Below are 17,757 nucleotides of genomic sequence, written 5' to 3'. Positions count from 1 at the left end.
TTGTCTCCTCCTGTTCTCACTTGCAGGGCAGTATAAATGACCCAGATTTGCTAAACCACTGTAATGTTGGTAATACTTTCCCTTTAAATGTGACTGGACTGCAGGCTTACATAGATCTTCTCTTTGTGCAGATATGAAGGGGGCGTGGGAGCTCCCACCAGCAACAGGTCACCTGCTCCCCATACAATGATGTCAATAACTGGAGGATTGAGAAGGACTTTGCACAGTAAAGTGAGAGTGGGGATGTATTTCATTCAGAGTTTAACTTGAGAAGGAGAATCTGATTAAATTTCCACAAGCTGGAAGTGTTTGGAGAGAAAGCTTTGAAAGTTACCACCAAAGCCTGGTGTGGAACATGGAGGAGCACAGAGGGGAGTCAGTACCACTTATCTTTTCCCACCTCTCCACCAGACTCAGATTCAGCTCATGGACAACCCAGTGATATGATATTCTGCCAACCTCAGTGCCCTGACTTACTCTGCTTTACTGATTTTCTACCTACTGCACCAGCCGCGAGAGGATCCCCACACGGTCTGATCAGAGCAGGGGGTTATGGGAGATTATACCCAAGTAATATGTTGGCATGTATGTATGGAAGCAACTACCTGCCCACCAAAATGGTGCTGCTGCTGCTGCCATGTGGGTGAGACCTTAATTCTGCTTGTTTGTCTGCGCGTCAGAGAGGGAGTGTGAGTGAGTGAGCATTACAGTGCAGTAGGTGTGCCCGTGGCTACCTGTGGCTGCTGCACCGAGTTAACCCACCAGATTGCCACTGTCGGCCTGAATACAGAACTTATTCTGATTTCCCAGTGCCTCCCACCTGTAATTCACTTGTGGGAATTGTAGTTCAGAGGAGTCTCTCTCACTCTTTCTCTCATTCTGCACAGGGCCACCAGCATGGGGCACAGTTCCTGCTGCTGTCGCTGACTCTGCTGCTGCTGGAGAAGGATGAAGGAGCCGCCGGATAAGAAGCCACAGGAGGGGGGTGAAAAAGTATTTGCTGCTGAATTTTAGAGGTAAGTTTCACTGAACCCCAATGTTTCTTTTTCCCTTGGCCACCAATGTCTTCACCTTTCAGTAGGGGTCCTGTTCACTAATGTATGTATGCAGATGTGGTTATGTCTCTTTCACCTTTTCAGTACATATGGTCTGGCCTACATAGTACATACATGTGTCCGTAAGACCCAGGGTTCATTTATTAAGTGGAAGGCAAAGTGCAAAGAACAAGTGCAAGCCACCATTATTGCACACTGTCGTCATTATATCACTATTCATTATTTAAATTGGTACAGGTCACCTCTCCCCACACGGAGCAGTTGCACCATGAATACAGATCTGCTTGCTTCTCCTTGCACCCCTTATCCATCTCCTACCTTGTACCCCATGGACTTTGGTCAGTTTGGGAATCAGATAGGTGTATAAATATAATCTGCCAGTACATCATGTTGCTCAGTTCAGGGGTTTTTTGGCAGATAAGTAAATAGAGAAGCTGCTGTTTGAACAAAAGATCAGCACAACAGAAAGCCGACCCTCATACGTGTTCCTTCTGTTTGACCTGAAAATACACCTGAATGGCTCGTCTATGGCTGACTTTAGTCAAGAGGGGGGTAAAATCCTAACTAGGCCTAATGCACAACATCATATGGAGGTGGGACGGCCGGCAATGGAAGACAAGCGCTGTGGGTAGATCACAGGACTCAGTACAGGAGATATAGTGTTAGGTGCAGCAACCTTGTACATTAATACTCATTTTTATTAACATCTGTGTATCTGGGGCTTTACATATATCCACTGAAATCTCTGTATATCCATAAAGATACCAATCCACTTCTAAGTAGGGTTCTACATTCATTATTGTATGGACACTGCCACCATTCTAATAAATCTTTCAGTTGGCAGATCTTGCAGTGCACCCCAATGGCACACTGTACCCTGCCCATTATATGTTAATAGAGGGGAGATTATTGAATCACTTTCCCCTTGTGTTTCCCCTGTTTCTAGCCTGGAATATCTGGAAAAAGAAGTATTTACTAACAACCTCACCACCCACTGCCCAGTTCAACACTACCAGCCGCTGAGTGATTGGACCTCACCACGGTGCTACTTCCTGTCTCCATTCAGACCTCGGTGATGCACACACCTGGGACATGTCTATACTTTTCTGGGTTTGTGCCTTTAACAGACCAATTAAAGGGCGGTTCACCTTTAAGTTAACTTTAAGCATGTTATAGAATGGCTAATTCTAAGTAACTTTTCAATTGGCCTTCATTTATTCTTTTTTTTATAGTTTTTGAATCATTTGTCTTCTTCTTCTGACCCTTTTCGGCTTTCCAATGGGGGGTCACTGACCCCCATCTCAAAACAAATGCTCTGTAAGGCTACACATTTACTGTAATTGCTACTTTGTATTACTCCTCTTTCTATTCAGTCCTCTCCTATTCACATTCCTTTCTCTTATTCAAATCAAAGCATGGTTGCTAGTGTAATTTGTACCCTAGTAACCAGATTGCTGAAATTCTAAACCAGAGAGCTGCTGAAAAAAAAGCCAAATAATTAAAAAAACACAAATAATAAAAAAATAAAAACCAATTGCAAATTATGCAGAATATTACTCTCTAAAATAGTTACCTGTGTGTCACAAATCAGAAATAATTTCCCTTAGTATGGGGGTTCTATAACATGGATGGATTCTGTACATTATTGTTCTTTTGCTTTGCTTTCTGAGTACACGGGGGCAATGACTGCACAAGTATCCCTACAGAGACAGGTTTAGGCTTTGTACCCACAGGCAACTTCTTATCTGCCCAATGAATATTGTGTTGTGCACTTTAACCTTCACCCCTATGGCGATAGCACCAGATATGTCTGACTATGAAAGGGAGAATGGGATCGTACCTGCTGAATTGTGCCTTATGCATAATATCCCTGTGCACTGAAATACAGTAAATATGTGTCTTGTGTTTTTACTTGCCTTTTAGAAGGATTTGTTCTTGCTGCAATACATTTGAGAGTCTGTATCACTTTAAACTCAATCATATATATTTTTATCTTTCCCTCCAGCTTTGTTATGTCTGTATATGCCAGTGGGTACATGAGTATACAGACTACATTCAATGATGGGGAATGGAGGGAGATTCCCAGGAATGACCATTAGAAACAGAATCTCCAACCCGTTAATCCAGTGTGAGAATGCTTGGTGGAGCAGCTGTACCCACAGGAGGACTGGCACGTGTCACTCACAGGTACTGAAGTGCTGGGTGGGGTGTAAGGAATCACACTGACATATACCATGGAAAGCAGGGTTTCTTATAAAACAAGAACATGAGTAAATTTCACGTTCATTCTTCTTTAACTTTTTTGTGTTTCTTCTCATCTTATTCATTCCATTTTCACACACCCCGCCCCGTCTATGTTACCCCTCCCAAATGTGACCAGTACCCAGAATAAAGACACACACACAACAGCTTGGTGTTAAATCTGTGTAAATCACAGTTTTATTGATAATAATTAGATAAACTGTGCTATTTGATCCTGAGGAAGGCAAAAACCTCTAGCAAGCTTGGCTAGAGGGAAAAATTCCTTCCTGACCCCTTAACGGCGATCGGATTTTCTCCCAGGATCAATGCACCAAATTAAAGCAAGGGAAGCAGGGTGAGGGAAAGAGAAGGGAATAGGGTAGCATACGCATTAGCACCATTAAGCTGCTAGGTGAACACTGCATTCCTTTCATTCCGTTGGACCCCAGGCAGCCTACAGACCCGGCTTTGCAGACTGTGGGATGGAGTGAAAAGAAATGCAGGGTCTACCGAGCAGCTTAAGGGTGCTACTGTCTGTGAAACCATATTTCAGGTGTAAGTGGGGGCACCGCTGGTGGAATTACAGTGGAGGGAATTGAAACAGAGGGGAATATGGTAGCATACACATGAGCGCCATTAAGCTGCTAGGTGAACACTGCATTCCTTTCATACCATTGGACCCCAAGCAGACTGTGGGATGGAGTGAAAAGAAATGCAGGGTCTACCGAGCAGCTTAAGGGTGCTCCTGTCTATGAAACCATATTTCAGGTGTAAGTGGGGGCACCGCTGTTGGAATTACGGTGGAGGGAATTGAAACAGAGGGCAATATGGCAGCATACACATGAGCGCCAATAAGCTTCTAGGTGAACACTGCATTCCATTCCATCCCATTGGACCCCCAGGTAGACTATAGACCCAGACTAAAGTCTGAGGGATGGAGTGGAAAGGAATGCAGGGTCTACCAAGTGGCTTAAGGGTGCTCCTGTCTATGGAACCATATTTTAGTTCTAAGGGGGGTGCACCATGTGTGGAATTATGGTGGATTAGAGTGGAGGCAGCACTGGTGGAATTGTGAATGGCTCACCTACCTCTCTGTCATGAAGATGACTTACACAGAGGTGCATCGGTACTTGGTAGTGCTGGTGGTGTTGGTGGCCGCTTGGTGGTTGCGAGGGCTGTCTGCAAAAACAAACAAAATAACGTTAAACTCATACCACAGGTTTTTACATTAGCAAGTGATATCTCTGTAGAAATTCCATTTTGGGGCATTTTAATCAGAAATATGGCAGGTACGCAAATTAACATAACTAAATGCTTTTGCACCATTTCCCTTGACTCTCTGTGATTATGGGACAAGTTGCAAATCGCAGGTTTCTCTTTATTTTTAAGCCTTTTGATCCATCCCAATTCCTTGCCAAAATGATGAAGATGCACTTCCCATTGGTTTCTATGGCATCTCAATGGGTTTCAGTTGCACAGGAGTTATATGTTCTTTTTGTGGTTGTTTTTCACAAAATCGCAGCATTGCAATGGATTTCAATACATCAGCCCCTTATACTTTCCATTACAAAATAGTAATATTTTAAGAAATATATTCATTAGACACTGTACCTGGATATCTCTCCATGTTCTTCGGAGAATTGCCCGGTTTATTGCCTCTAGTATTTTGTAGAGGTATCTCATTTGGGCTTTGGCCTTCCTCTTGTCCTGCTGGAACTCGGACATCAATCTCATCTTCCACCACCTGGTGTTTCGCATGTTGTCTTTGGCCATCCAATAGTCATACAGTGCCCATTTCATTTGGCATATGATGTCCTGCCTCATGCACTTCAAATAAAGGGCCGCCAGTGGTCCCTCAAACTCCATGATCTCACAGATCCCCTCCTCCTCCATGTAGATCCACTCTAAGCCCTAGAGAAATGTAAGAAACAAGAAGACATTAAGGTTTCCAGCAGTTTGTGTTTAATCCCTAGTAATAATGAGAGTAACAATTTCTTCCCATAGGCACAATAAGCAAAGCAATATGTATTTATTACCACTAGGGGAGCTGTTACATTGATCTCTATAGACAGAGCAAATAACATGGAATCTCTCACTAGTAAGTTCTAACACTAAATATGGGAATTGTAACAGTCGGGGCAAACACTAAGCTAAACCCTGTTATATTTCTATTTCATCACATTTACATGGAAGATACACAATGTTTATCATTGGGTTAGTATCCCCTTTAACCCCTCGGGTACCTTTATCAGCAGCCACTTTAGAGAGCAGACTTACCTTCTGATTGCCTTTTATGTAAAGGCGGTCCTTGATGGCACGCAGGCCCATCTCCGACGCCCCTGTAATATAAAATAGAGATTGGGGAAGGTTAGAGTTAATGTGGAGAGGTGCCATATGTATACGGACAGCAGATAGGAACAAGCACATTTACTAATAGGATTTATTTGCCATGATATTAAGCCCAGCGCAATAGTAAATGAGCCCTATTTTATTGTGCTTTTAATGAACCTGTTGAACTGGAACTCTTCTAATGCTCTGATTGGCTCCCCATCTGCTCTAAATTGCATAATACATCATTTGCCCCACCCTGCCCCACCCTGGAAATTTTCCAGCGGAGCCCCATGTTAGGGGTGCCCTGGAATTGGAAAACATACAGTCCAGTTTTTAGTAGTGGGATAAAGTGCATTGCTGGGGTGGGGCTGTACAGTCAATTTCAGGGACAATAGTGGGTTTGGACCAACCGGGGGGGGGGACTGCCATGTACAGGGACAGATAAAAGATGAATCCCCCAACTCACAAATCTACAGGTGAGAATAAAGAAGAACAGCTATAGCTACATCTATAATGAGCAGCATGGCAACTCCTACAGCCAAGGGATAAGCTAATCTTACTGTTCCAAGCACATGTTATAGAGGGGGAAACACAGGAGCAGTACCTTTGTCCAGAGGATCCCAAATGGGAAGATGTTATCTCTGGCAGGGGGTCACTGAAGTCTTCTTTCTCTTCTTTCTTCTTTGTCTTCTTGTCTTCTCCTTGATTCTCTCTCTCGTCTTCTTTCGATGTCTCTCTCTCTCTTACAATAGCGGTCTCTCAAATCGCTCTCTCTCTCTCTCTCAAATCGCTCTCTCTCACAATATCTCTCTATCTCAAATCGCCCGGGATATTTCACTTTTTGGGGAGAAATAAGAGACTGTTAGAAGGAGCAAATAAATGGCAATGCATAAACTACAGATCCCATAATGCACTGTGAGGTCTTTAGCCACTATAAGGCTATTACTGGAAGTGAGGGAGCCTGACTGCTGTTGCGTGTGCTATTTAGCTGACAAAAATGTTGGGCAACCAGGCTGTAGACTTTTATCACTGGCATGTGGAAAGGGCCTTCATCTCCCATGATGCACTATAAGGGTTGACCATAAGAGGAAGGTAGCGTTTGTATTGCTTATAATGTCATGATGAAGGCTGGCTTGTAACAGGACTACAGATCCCATCATGCTCTATGATTCCTTGGTTATAGCAATACAGGGGTCATATTCTATTGAATCCATTTCCCCCTGCATGTACCCAGTGTGCCTGCTTCCCATAACCAGCTCTGCTCTGATCAGTGCCCCCTGCACCCATAATTGCAGGAATCCTAAGGGCAGACATTTATTCTTCTGATTTGTGCTACTTGTCTTTCTACTTAAGCCTCTCTGAACCATCCCCCACTCTAGTGCTGAGGCCACTGACTGTCGCTACGATGAGTGTGACCGTTGGCAAATAAACGTTGGCAAATGACAGTTGGAAAATGACCGTTGGCATTTACAGCAGAGGCAGAGAAAATTGTCTAATGGTTCAGAAAAAAACAATAAAAACAAGTAAACCAAACACCCATTGCCTTAGAACTAGAAGTTTTTCTGCTCTCACTCCCATTAGAGAGGCAGATGGGGAGATTTTAGGCACTTTGACACCCACATGTGTTAGTAGATTGGGGGGCAGGGCTGCCATCAGAAGCCCATTTTCAGCTGATTCCCTGTATAAGTGTAATATGTAGGTGTCTGTATCCAAATAAAAAGACAAGTCAGTATTAATGGAATATATGTTCAGTGCCTCTCAACAGGCTGCAGTCCCCGTGTACAATTACAGACATGTCACATGTAAATAAAGTAATAGCCAGAGAGCACAATGGATCTTATACCATCATAGTGTATTTATTGCAGGAAAGTCATGCCAAGTTGCCTTAAATGACTCCCCCCTTTCCTGCTTGTCACACACATGTCATTTGGAACAGTTTCATGACAAGCAGCTCCCCAAGCAATTAGAGTGCTAGGCAATGGGACAATTTTGGCAGCGATGGCCCCACTACCCAAGCTGCTATAAATGATGGGTGACAAAACACCCGAAATTGCCCTTTATTTCATCTAAATATGCCCCCCCTGCTCCCCATAAATGGATCTGCTGCACTTACCTCTGAGTCCAGAAATGAAATAACGGTCATCTGTACCTGAGCCGTTACATCACCTTCCTTGCAGCTTTCAGCCAATCAGAGCTGAGCTGGGAGTGATGTCACGGAGATAAGGCATGATATCCCAGTAACTGACAGCCAATCACATGCTCAAGTACAGATCAAACTTGCACAGTCTAAAACAACACTAATAAAGTCCAAACATAAGCAGCTTTAGAAGCAGCGCCCCCATCAGATCTCCTGGGACCCCTGACTGGACTCCCCCTGTCCCCATTTAGATCTGTGTCTGTCACTGAACTACAGCTCAGCTACTAGTTATCACAGGGACTGCTGGGTAGTTTAGCAATGGCTAGAGACATACACAGATCAGTGAGACAGTGATGGGGGCAACCACTGAGGGGGTACAGGGGGTTCTGCATTCAGCGTAGCAAGTGTAACTTTAGTACCAAATGTCACATATAGAACAAAAAGTTTGATCCTGTTGTGCCACATATTCCTGTATGTTTCACTAGCAGGGAGGATGCTGGGAGTTGTATGCCCCAGTATCTAAAATAACATCTTTTCTATCGCTGCCGGCCCAGTCCGACCCTGTATGTTGTTGATCCACATCTTGGCTTTTGGGCTGGAAGCTGTAGCCCTGATCCAATGGACTGTTAATTGCCTATGACAAAACTTCAATAACCCTCAAACTGACTTTTATACAAAGGGAAGTATTCTTAGAGACTGTGGAATTATGGGAGATAAGCATATGAGCTCACACTCTGGTTTGCTTCCCCTTTATCCATAGCTAAGCATGGTGTAACTCCCATTTTCTCCACAGATGAAGGAGTATCACAGAAGGCGACCACTCCAGCACCAACGGGAGGAAAGAAAAAGTCAAGAGAATGTGAGTGAATTTGAGTCAAACTGCTCATTCATTGATCATCCTGCCCAGTGTATTTATAACTATCTCTCCTATTCATATTCCAGTCTCTTATTTAAATCAATACAATACAGATTGCTGAAATTGCAAACTAGGCAGTAACCCTTCCATTACTTTCACATTGTTTCTGTCCAAAAATATTAGTTGCCTACATAGTACTATCAATCCCTATTTCTGCAGGGTAATTAGAGCAGAGCAGGCAGTAACCCTCAATTCCCTGTGTAACTTAGCCTGCAGCCTTGTGCCTTTATATGGTCACAGAACAACCCCTCAGTGACTTCTAATATCCTTATTAACAGTAGGGGGTACATTATCCCTTATAATACACAAGTGATACTTAGCGTTCCCTGTATTACTCAGCCTGCAGCCTTGTGCCTTTATATAGTCACATAACGTCCTTATTGACTTTTAAAATCATTATCATTTCCAGTAGGGGTACATTATCCCTTATAATATATGAGTGATGCTAAGAGTTCCCTGTATAACTCAGCCTGCAGCCTTGTGCCTTTATATGGTCACAGAACAAGCCCTCAGTGACTTCTAATATCCTTATCATTTACAGTAGGTGGTACATTATCCCTTATAATATACAAGTGATACCAAGAATCCCCTGTATAACTCAGCCTGCAGCCTTGGTGCCTTTATATGGGCACAGACCCCCTCAGTGACTTCTAATATCCTTATCATTTACAGTAGGGGTACATTATCCCTTATAATACACAAGTGATGCTTAGAGTTCCCTGTATAACTCAGCCTGCACCCATGTGCTTTTATGTGGTCACAGAACCCTTCAGTGACTTCTAATATCCTTATCATTTACAGTAGGGGGTACATTATCCCTTATAATACATGAGTGATACTCAGAGTTCCCTGTATAACTCAGGCCTGCAGCCTTGTGCCTTTATATGAACACAGACACCAAGGGCGCGAGTGCGTTGTGAATATGTACTTAAATAGTCAGTTCTTTTAAGTGGTGGTGCTAGTGGTTTTACTTGTCACCCTCTATCTTATACATCTATCGTCGAAATAATATGCTTGAATTTTAATTGTCACACCCTGTCAGTGACTTTCAGATGGGCTCTGCAATGACTTTGAGGTCCCCTCTGTTTTGTTGAAGACGCTATACATCGAGACGTCTATACATGTATTCCTGATTGATAATCGAGCCAATATAGGCACACTTCAATTCGAGGTAGCACTTCTATTAATAATCCTTATCATTTACAGTAAGGGGGGTACTTTATCCTTATAACATACATTAGTGATACCTCATAAGTTCCTGTATAACTCAGCTGAAGCCTTGTGGCCTTTTATCTTGTACAGTAGGGGGTACTTATCCTTATACATACATTAGTGATGAACTCTGAGCTCGTTGCTCACTACGACCTCGAAGGTCTCTCGGTCCAAGAGAAATCTCAAAGATGACAATATATATATACTAAATGTATGCCTGTTACCTGTAAAACATATTACTCAGTGACATCTCTAATAAATTGCCTATTTCATGTATGTATATCTTTGTGGGGGATAACACTTGTTCTATGTCTAGATTATATATACTCTTCGACCCGTATTCGGCTCCATATGTGATTGAGTACAGGGCACGAATAATATTGAAAAATTATCATGCTGAACGCAGTACCCACTAAAATGGTTAGGCCTTTGTCACGCTCAGATTGGGGTCCTCTTGCAGACGACGCGTATAGTGCGGCCCGTTATTTTCTTATACAGTTAACAACCCTGTTTCTACTTTTCTTAAATAGTATTGTCACACGGCTTGTTAGCTTCACTCTATTTCCTTAGTCTCACTCGGATGCGTAGGAGAGAGAGCTGCATATGAGTAATTTGGATAAGATGGCTGAATTAGAGTGAGCACTGATTAGTAGAGAGAGATAAAAACAAAGCAGCCGCAGTGAGTAAGATGACTAGCGTAATGAGTGAGAGACAGGAAGCGTGCAGTTGTAAGAGACGGAAGCGTGTGAGTTAGGTAAGGAAGTAATAGAGTGCAAGAGATACAGTGCAAGTTCGTCCAGCATAGAGGATGAGGAAGGGAGAGGGCAGGTCCTGTCCTGATATGGAACACGAATGACTGAGGTGGTGAGTGAGAAGATGGGCGGATGTGTGTAGACGAAGGAAGAACAAGTATTGGTGAGGTAGATGAGGAAGCTATGATCCAGTGAGTGCTGGAAGATGCGGTAGAGACACAGACTGCTTGTGGTTAGATGTAGGCACGAAGAACTGAGGTTGAGCACTGCGAGAAAGACGCGTGGTTGTTGAAGGTCTATGATGTCGATTGGAGTTTGATGAATGGCACGATGATTGTAGACAGATGTGTGAGAGAGCATGAATCGCGCTATGCAAGAGAGGACTGAGTGGAGAGCGATCAAGTAGTGACGCTCAGGTAGTAGAGAGCCTGATGTCGCTTGAATTAGATGAGTGAGATCTGGTGTTTGTTGATGGAGGATATGGTAATGGGAGTGTGAAGTAGAAGGTTCACGTAAGAGTGAGCTCGAGCATTGAGCCAGAGAGAGAATAGTGCTCGTTAAGCGGCAGATGACTGTTGATAGACTGATGTAGTCGCGCTCGAGACACTATATCTCTGTAGTGATGAAGGTTTAAAGTGGGTTGATATGACTGGTGGGAAGAGGTGTGAGAAGATACTTGAGTGACGAGTGATGAGAGAACTGGAGTCGTAGTAGTGTCGATTGAGAATTACGAGTAGAGAAGGATGTGAGAGACTTTGGAGGAACGAGAGATGTGTGAAGACTGACGACAGAGAAGCGTATGATGAAGAGACGTGTCGGATGGGATCGCTTAGACGTTTGACGTAGGTATCTCAGGGGAAAGTTGATGATGCGCTGATAGACGCAGAGATGTGGGAGTGATGAAGGAGACTTGAGTGAGAAGTGTGAGAGACTGGAGTGATGTGAGTGTGATGATACGCTAGAGTGGTTCACGCTTGAAGTGTAGAGCTGATCTCGACAGTAGTGGATCTCTTGTGTGCATGACGTTTAGGCCGATGATCGTGAGTATAGTATACTATCGCTAGAGAGAACGCTGTGGATTGAGGAGGAGGGAATGGAGCAGGAGGCAGTGAGAGACTGAGTGAGAAAGCAGTCTTCGTATAGCCTGGTGGTGTGGTAGATCTCTCGTCGACAGTTGAGTTGCCATTGACTGGAAGTGGGAGATCTCTGATAGTGGAAATTTACTTGTATGAGACATGAAGACGGTCTGAATGTTGGAAGAGGTACTAGGGTTGGGGGAGGTGGAAGAAGAACTTGGGAGCTGTGATCGACGTTGTGTGGAGTGAATATAGTGATGATGGGACGCTGTTTGCAGATGACTGAGAACGGAGAATGAGAACTGTGAGAGGTGGGTGGTGGAAGATGACTCTCGTAAGGGAGGAGACGGACTCGTGATGCTCTACGAGAGTTTGAGACCTGTATTTGTATTGAAGTAAAAGACAGCTTGTGGGGAAGTCGCTGTGAGACTGTGTGTGTGTGTGTTTACAGCACGACGCTCGAAGTCAGTATGAACACTCGAAGTGATAGTGCAGGACTGCTCGCTGACTGACTCTCTTGTGGTGAGGCAGTGGCGCCAGAGACTGGAGTTATATAAGCAGGAAGAGATCGCTAGATGATCTCTGTAGGTGTATCCATAGATGTGGTGTAAATGTAGCATTTCGCATGTCGAGTATGTGAGAATAGAGCAGCTAGTTAGTGATAGTGCACTACGATGATGCACGTAGATCTGAGATAGAGTGCTTTGTGGGGTGGTAGACCAAATTAAACTGGCAGACTCTCGCTCGGAGTTATAATAGAGATAACTGAAGTAGTCGTATGAGACTGTGTGGTAGAGGAGCACATTTGGATAGAGCAGAAGTCGGTTGAGACTGCTGTGTGTGACAGGGACTGTGTGCGACCCATTCGGCTGATCAAACCTTGACGTGATAGGTGCGTGATGTCTGAGTGAATATGTACTAATAAGAGAGCAAGCCAAGGCCCTAGACTTGGCAGATTTATGGACCAAGCAGCCTTACACGATGAGTTGGATATAGAGTCGGATCAGATAGTGAGATTTGGACACACGAACGTTGTCAGATGATAGGAGCTAAGAGGCTAGCACGAAGAGAGTACTAGTACGCTAGATCAGATAGTGGAAGTGAGTTAGACCTTCGAGGTTGCTAGAAGTGTGTAGAATAGATCTGAGATGTGACACAATGACGTAGTGAGAAGATACTGTAGTAGACGTGTGTGGAAGTACACTTGTGATGGGTGTAGTGATTTGATAGGATGAGACTGAAGTTAGACATGACCTAATGTGTGAGACTGGAGTGACTTCACGCGATGTGCAGGATGATTGGTTGCACGCTGATAGCAGAAGTTAGTAGGAGAGACTTTATTAAGGTGAGATACGCAGCTGGGGTGAGAGAGTCTGGATTGTCCGCGCTAGTTATAGCGACGACGCACTTGGGAACCGCTGTCGGCTTGTGATATATCAAGCGTGGTACTACAGTTTGAGCGAGAACACAAGATGACTCATGTGGTGAGATAGAACAGTGTAGTTGAGAGATGATGTATGTGGATGTGACGTAGTTTGTGTGAGTCGATCGCAAATATGAGTAGGAGCACGGAAGATAAGTAGAGCAGCACCCTCTGGAGTTGATTGAGGGTGGGCAGAGGCTTGTGGATGATGCGCTTGGAGTGACAGTAGTTTGAATGACGCTTGTGAGAGTGTACCGAGGTGAGGACAGACTGAAGTGGACAAGCGGTTGGAGAACTGAGTGATAGAGTGGAGGGCTGCAGTCGACAGAGTGAGAGACTGGAGTGAACAGAGTGAGTGGGGAGTGACAGAGTGATGAGCAACTGAGTGATCAGTGAGAGACTGGAGGTACAGTGAGAAGACTGGAAGTGAGATGCAGCTCAGTGGACGGAGACTCAGAGATGGGACGAGTTTGTGCGCACGGGCCTCTGAGGTGAGCATAGGAAGCGCAAGACGAGTGTTAGTGACAGAGAGTGACTAGGACTGTTAAAGGAAAGGGGAGAGGAAGAGACATCGATGTGAGAGGAACAGGGTAGGTGATACAGAGCTCAGGGTGAGCCTGTGAGTAGGGAAGCTGTGTGGTGCAAGTAGATAGAAGTGAATAACTTTAGGGATGATGAAAGTGGAGACTGGAGAATGGCAAAGCTGTAGAGAGTAGAAGAGAACTGAGATGACCAGGTCGAAGAAAAGACCTGGACGTGAGTGACAGTGAAGGGACAAGAAGACAACTAGGTAGTGTGGTAGCGAGATAGGTGATGAGAGACTCGATGAGAGAGTGTGAGGCTGAGTGAGAGCAGTGCTGAGACGGGTGAGAAGAGAGTGTGAGACTGGGAGTGAGAGAGGTGTAGACTGGGATGACGAGAGTGTGAGACCTGAGTGAGAGTGTGAGAGTGGTGAGAGCTGGAGCTGAGAGTGTGGAGACTGGGAGTGTTAGAGAGTGTGAGACTGAGTGAGAGTGTGAGAGACTGAGTGAGAGTGTGAGAGAATTCGAGGATGAGGATGTTCGATGATGGGTAGAGGGACATGGAGTGAGAATTGTTCGACGCATCATGCAGAGATTACAGAGTAGAGAGGACTGAGTTATGAGAGTGCTCGTGCTGAGAAGAGGTACGGAGTGGTATCAGAGTTGAGAGACGGGTGGAGCTAGGTCTAGGGTTGTGAGCACGCATATAGAGAGTTGAAAATGATAGTGATAAAGACTCAGGGAGGTGAACTAGTGACGAAAGTGCACCAATAACGAGGCAGTGTCACAGAAGAGATTGGTAGAGGCGCTAGAATTGAAGAGTTCATTGTGTGAAAGAAGACGGGTGAGAGTGCGTGAGAGACCGAGTTGAGAGTGTGAGAGACCGAGTTGAGAGTGTGAGAGACTGAGTGGAGAGTGTGAGAGACTGGAGAGTGAGAGTGTGAGAGAAACTTGGTGAGTGAGAGTGTGAGAGACTGAGTGAGAGAGACTGAGTGAGTGAGAGACTGAGTGAGAGTGTGAGAGACCGAGTGTGGGAGGAGAGACCTGAGCGAGACTGAGTGTGGGAGGGAGAGACTGAGTGAGGCTGAGTGTGGGAGGGAGAGACTGAGAGTGAGCGAGACTGAGTGTGAGTGATTATAGTGCAGTACGTGTGCATGTGGCTGCCTGTGGCTGCAGTACTGAGGGAACCCACTAGATTGTCACTGTTGGGCTCCACGTTGGACTGAGGGGCCCATAGGGTTGTCACTTTTTCCCCGAAAGAAATCTGGGGGGAGGCGGAGCCATGATGTAGCTTGGGATGTGACTGTGCTGTCGGGGGCGGGGCTATGATTTGGCGATTGGCCGATCACAACTTCAATCTCGGGAAATCCTGCCCAGTTTTATTAATTTGGAATACTGGGCAGTCAGCTTTGACTTGAACATCCCTTCAAAAACTCTGACTGGCCGGGTCAAAACCAGACAATTGGCAACCCTAGGGCCCGGGGCCCCCCAGATGCAAATACAACACCCCACCTGCCACACACACACACCTTTTTCTGGCAAATCAGCAGGACTGGGGTCAGGGAGGGAGAGCGAGTGCAGGGAGGGGGTCCAGGCTGGGGGCACAAAAGTGACGGGGGCCACTGGTTATTTGCCAATGTCCTGCCGGCCAGTCTGACTCTGGTTGGGCTTAATGCAGTGTAATGTCATTTATTCTTATAGCTGCAATTCACTTCCTGCTGGGAGTTGTAGTTCAGCAAGAGGGGTCTCTCTCATTCAGCACAGGGCCTCCATCATGGGGCACAGTCGTCAAGGTGGATTTTAACTTACAAGGGGCCCCTGGGAAGAATAATCTGCTACTGACACTGGAGTGCACCCCAATTCCACACTGTACCCTGCCCATTATATGTTAATAGAGGGGAGATCATTGAATCACTTTCCCTTGTGTTTCCCCTGTTTCTAGCCTGGAATATCTGGAGAAGGAAATATTTACTAACAACCTCACTGCCCAGTTCAACACTACCAGCCGCCGACTGATTGGCCCTCACCCCAGTGTTACCTCCTGTCTCCTCCATTCAGACGTCGGTGATGCCACAGACCTGGGACTTGTCTTCACTTTTCTGGGTTTAAGCCCAAAAGGGCCTTCATTTATTCTTTTTTATAGTTATAGAATTATTTGCAGTGGGGGTCACTGACCCCATCTTAGAACAAATTCTCTGTAAAGCTTCACATTTACTGTTATTGTTACTTTTTATTACTCATCTTTCTATTCAGGCCTCTCCTATTCACATTCCTGTCTCTTATTCAAATCAATGCATGGTTGCTAGGGTCATTTGGACACTAGCAACCAGACTGCTGAAATCAGAGAGCTGATGAATAAAAAGCGAAATAACTCAAATAATAAAAATGAAATGCAAATGATCTCAGAATATCCCTCTCTACATCATACTAAAAGTTAGCTCAAATGTAAAAAAAAAAACCCACTAAAGAGTAACATTAAGGAAAAACCCTGAATTTTCATTTCTTTTGCAACATTTTGAATTAATTTCTGTTTCAATCACGTGATCCAAAACCCCATCATCCATCTACTCGTTCTCTTCAGAATATTTAGAATATTGCAGTGAGATATATTTATTTTCCAACTCAGTATCGTAGCGATAGAGAACTAGACCATACGAGGCCCCACAGCCACATCATTTTAGCTCCAACTACATTTAGAGAATGAAATATTTGTTGTGATCAGTCAGTGCCCCCCAGCAAACTCCCCTATAGTTACACCCCCATATTCCAAATCCTGGGGAGCAAACGTAACCGCAGGACTAGGGATCCATATAATTGGAAAAGGGAATGAGTGTCATAGAGAATAGTCACAAATCAGAAAGGATTTCCCTTAGTATTAGGGGGTGAGTTATCTGACAGTTTAGAATTACAGGAAGAGGAACCCACAAAATTCTCCTCCGAAGCAGCAGATGCCGTAGTAGTTTCAGTGCTGGAAACTGTCAATCTACAGGAACCAGAGAGCAGCTGCGACTCTTCCCTATTTAAGAGGAACAGCAGAGCGTCACCCACCTTCCCGGCTCACTCTCAGTTGGAGCAGATAATCCAGCAGGAATGGGATAAGCCCAAAAGCCGTTTTCAACCGCAGGTCCCTCAAGCTGGAGGCATTTCCTACAGACAGTACAGATAAATGGTCACTCTCAGTGGATGCACCAGTCTCCAGGCTATCGAAGAACACGGCTCTTCCAGTTCCTGACGCCTCATCCTTTAAAGGATCAGTAACATTAAAAAAATTTGTAAAAAAATTCATTAGTATACAATTAAAAAAAACACAAAGACAAATGAAACTTTAAAATAGCAAAGTCTTTAATAAGAAATAACTTAAACTCCGCTTCCCCTCCTCTTCAGAAAAGGCGACAGGACGACCATCCATCCTGCGGCGCTTGATTTTTCTTCTACTGACAGCGTGTCCTCTGCCCCCCGTCTCCTTCTCCAGCTCCTCTTCATCCTCCTCCCAGGTGTTCAACAGCAGCGGTAGGAAGGCGATGTCGGCAGCTCCCTATTGGCTCCACAAGAGGTGCAGGAAGGTAGAGGAGGGCAGCGCGTCCATTCCGGCCTGGCAACAGAAGATGTGCAGCCTGTGGGAGGAGCCGAGGCCAAACCGGTGCCGATACCTCCTTCTGCGCTGCCTATTTCTTCCTTTGCTGTGACCCTGCGACATTTCTCAGATTCTGCAGGTGACAAAGTTTGTCCACGCACCTGTCTGCCTGACTACATTCAACTGCTGTAACGATATCGGTGTAGATTGTGTGTTTGTTTTTTGTGCACTCTCTATGGTTTATATTAACCTGTGTGAGTAACCTCCATCCACGCACTCTGGATTTAATTGCCGAGAAATGTCGCAGGGTCGCAGCAAAGCGTAGAATTAGGAAGCGCAGGAGAGGTATCGACACCGTTTTTGGCATTGGCTCCTCCCACAGGCTGCACACCTTCTGTTTGCCAGGCCAGAATGGACGCGCTGCCCTCCTCTACCTTCCTGCACCTCTTGTGGAGCCAATGGGGAGCTGCCGACATTGCCTTCCTACTGCTGCTGTTGGACACCTGGGAGGAGGATGAA

General features: G+C 45.0%; 1 long non-coding RNA gene and 1 pseudogene across 3 annotated transcripts; both read left to right on the top strand.

Moving 5' to 3' along the window:
- Positions 1–17,757, top strand: part of LOC121397277 — a 320,931-nt pseudogene that overhangs the window by 7,420 nt on the left and 295,754 nt on the right.
- LOC121397159 lies at positions 530–15,729 on the top strand. Of its 3 annotated transcripts, XR_005963532.1 has the most exons (6): positions 530–643; positions 888–1,016; positions 2,002–2,165; positions 3,061–3,242; positions 8,558–8,623; positions 15,607–15,729. It is a non-coding gene; the product is annotated as an uncharacterized LOC121397159 (long non-coding RNA). The 3 variants fall into 3 exon arrangements; XR_005963533.1 differs by having other exon boundaries at positions 530–1,016; positions 2,002–2,127; XR_005963531.1 differs by having other exon boundaries at positions 530–1,016.

This window comes from Xenopus laevis, chromosome 8L (assembly GCF_017654675.1).
Source record: "Xenopus laevis strain J_2021 chromosome 8L, Xenopus_laevis_v10.1, whole genome shotgun sequence".
In the NCBI taxonomy this organism is placed as follows: domain Eukaryota; kingdom Metazoa; phylum Chordata; class Amphibia; order Anura; family Pipidae; genus Xenopus; species Xenopus laevis.
Note: the sequence above shows the minus strand (reverse complement) of the source record. Positions and strands in the feature narration are given on the sequence as shown.